We start from the raw sequence: 3487 nt of genomic DNA, 5'->3' as shown, positions 1-3487 counted from the left end.
CGATTGTGAAGTGAAAATTTGAGGGTTGAATCAATTTGAAGAATTCAAGCATGAGAATTGTCCCATTTTTGTTTTGCTGGTTTGTTTTGTAGTGCGCTATTATTTTGTCCGAGTTTAGCTTCGAATGAATGGTTTTGTAATTATCAACTGAAATGATATGGATTGTATGTGTTAGACTTTCGGTTCCCCTCTTTGATTTCCTTCATGTTTTTGAATGATTTTGTTCATTAATACACATCTAATGCATTAGGTTCACTGTTGTAGTATTATGTGTTAAAATCTGGTTCACGACTAGTTCGGTTAAGATCTTAACGGGGTTTGCTCATGTATGGTTGGTAATGATATGCAAGTTATAACTATTGAAAGGTTTCACTCGGGGTGGAGGGCAAGTATCAAGCTTAGCATTAAGCCTGTTAAGAATGTGGTGTTTATTTATCGACATATTTAATCCATGAAAGTTGTATCTAAAATAGCTAATGTCGTTCTCTCGAAGTTTTAGACTCAAACTGTTTTGGAGTTAAATTATTTCTCTACTGTTTGGCAATGATTTCTTTCATACGTGTGGTTTCTTTCAATTTGGGCTCGTAGTAGGCTAGAAATTTATCAGCACCCTAATTTAATTAAATTTTCCTAAATTGTGAGCTCGTGGGGACTTGATCCCGAGTCCCAACTCCCGTCGGCTTCCGATTGGGCTTATGTTGAGGTCCAGCATTGGAAACAGCTTGATATGAGTTGAAAACATTTTTCCAGGGCTCATGTTGGAAGCCCAAAAAAAAATACTGAGGGACAGAATTCTTTTTGAAGTCATAATTTATATGTGTAATGCAGGCTTAAGCCGAAATTTCAAGGCCAAAGATTTGTCATAAGTCAAAAACCTTTTTTTTTTAAGATTATATAGGAGCATGGAAATTGATTTGCAATATGAATTTAGGTTTTCGAGCTAGGTAGCGGGTTCAAATTAAAAGGGTCCCTCCTTTTGTTTGAATTCGGACTTGAACTCGAGGCCCAAATTTATAAATGTAAATTAATTAGGCCCTTTTAGAGACAAAAATAAATAGAAAAATCATAGTTGCATTAGGTTGGCCTTTAAATAAAAGTGAGATGAGCCTCGCCAAACAAAATGCATAAATCGCAGGGCCCTCATTAAATGCTTTATTAAAAATATTTTAGAAATTTGGGACATGCCATTTAGCGAATTTTCATGGCTTCCCGCAAAGTTAATAAGGCGCTAGCCACGTTAGGCACGCTTTTAATAATTTTACTTTCCTAAACTCGGGTGCGCATTTCATGCGACCCAAATCCAAATCCCAAAACGTTGAATAAGAGGTGTCAAGGATCCGGGTGCATTTCATGTGACGTGATCCAAAAACACGCTCTTAAACGACGTTCACTTTCATAAAAATTTAACTAAAAGCGGTAAATAATCTTAAAATTGCACTATAGGTTGGAGCATATACAAAAATTGGATTTTAGCCATTTATGATAATTTAAGCGACCGTGCTAGAACCACGGGATCCGGAGGTGCCTAACACCTTCCCTCGGGTCAACAGAATTCCTTACACAGAATTTCTGGTTCGCAGACTCCAATTGGGAAGTCGAAATTTTCCTCGATTTGGGATTTAAATTAAATCGGTGACTTGGGACACCAAAAGCCAATCCTATCCCAAGTGGCGACTCTGAAAAAATAAATAAATAATCCCATTTCGAATAATGTCACTTTAAATGGAAAAACTCCCTTATACATTCTCCTTCGGGGTGGGTGTGTAAACAAGGAGGTGTGACAGAAATAAAATACAATATCTGTCCGGAATACAGTGGACAGAAAGTAAATACAGTACACTGGAAGGGACTACCCTAGCTGCGGTCGCCTCGAATGATGCAGCTAGTCCCAGCGTCATCCATGCTGCTACGCCCAATAGGCTGCTAGAGGTATATATACCTGTGCAACAAAAATGCACAGAAGTGTAGTATGAGTACGTAATCAACGTGTACTCAGTGAGTATCCCGCCTAATCCCGAAGGGGTAGAGACGAGATGGCCAACTTCGACACTCACTAGAGGTCAATTAACAATATTCTATAAGTGCGAGGATAATCATGGATTTGTATAGAAGTTCTAATTGTGAAGCCATAAAACAGGTAAACACCTTCAACAACTAATCAAGGGCCTCCAAGGTTTATTCTTTATTATCTTATCAGTTTATATCAAGCCACGTAGGGCCAATTGCACATTTACAATTTTCAAACAACAGATAAGCATGCGCAAATCACACCGAGGCGACGGCCCGCTCCAACAGGAATGTAAACTGCGCACTGCCGATGGTCGAGCGGCACGAACCATAGATGCATCTATTCTCACCGAGGCGTTCGGCCCGTTCCATAAATAAACACATATCCTGCTCGCGAATCGTCTATGCGACGCAGGCACACATAAAGTACTTCCTCAAGTAGGAAACTAAGAGTTTATTGAGGATAATCATCCAAATACACGAATTTCTCTTTTTAACATTTTAGGGAAAATTAATATTAAATCTCTTTTTTAAATTCCTTTACAAATTCAAGGTGATTTAAACAATTCAAACTATCAATGGGTTCACAGTTAATCCAAGTATAACATGCTTTTTTTTTGGTCCTAGACTACCCGAACAATAGCATAATAGTAGCTACGCACGGACTCTCGTCACCTCGTGCGTACGTAGTCCCCACGAATAGGAGCACATAACCAATTTAACTCACCTATGGGGTAAATTCCCCCTCACAAGATTAGAAAGGAGACTCATCTCGCTCCGAAGACTCATAACCGGCATTCTACATTCTTCCGAAGACTTGCACCAATGTAAAATGCTCCAAAACTAGCCAATGATTGTACAAAACCATTAATATATGTTCAATTAAACTTTACAACCCAATTTGTAATAATTCTAAACCCCGAACGAAAAGTTGACCAAAACGCCCTCGGGCCCACATGCCCGGATTCCAAAATTTCTCGAAGATATACTCTACCCATAGCTTCACTAGCTCAAATATATAATTTACTCCTAATTTCATGCTCAAATTCGTGATAAAATCCAATTTATCAAGTTTCTAGGTTTTCTTCCAAAAATCCCAATTTTCCCACAATTTTCATGTCTAATTCCATGATATAATCTTGTATTTAACTTGGAAGTGAGTAGGAGTAACTTACCTTAACATCGATGATGAAATCCCTTCTTGAAGCTCTCCAAAAAATCGTCCATGCTTTGAAGAAATGAAGAAAAATGGGCTAAACCCGCTAAAATACCATTCTGCCCAGGTATTTACTCATCGCGATCGCGAAAAATGCTCCGCGATCGTGGAGAACAATTTTTCCAGCCCATAATTTACTCTTCGCGATCGCGGAAAGAGCTTCGCGATCGCGGAGAACAATTTCCCAGCCTTCCGGACAGCCTCTAGTAGAATAGTCATAACTCTTTGCACACAACTCCAAATGACAAATGGTTTAATGTTCTG

Source organism: Nicotiana attenuata, unplaced genomic scaffold (assembly GCF_001879085.1).
Source record: "Nicotiana attenuata strain UT unplaced genomic scaffold, NIATTr2, whole genome shotgun sequence".
Taxonomy (NCBI): domain Eukaryota; kingdom Viridiplantae; phylum Streptophyta; class Magnoliopsida; order Solanales; family Solanaceae; genus Nicotiana; species Nicotiana attenuata.
The sequence above is the reverse complement of the archived record's forward strand: the minus strand, read 5'-3'. Positions refer to the sequence as shown.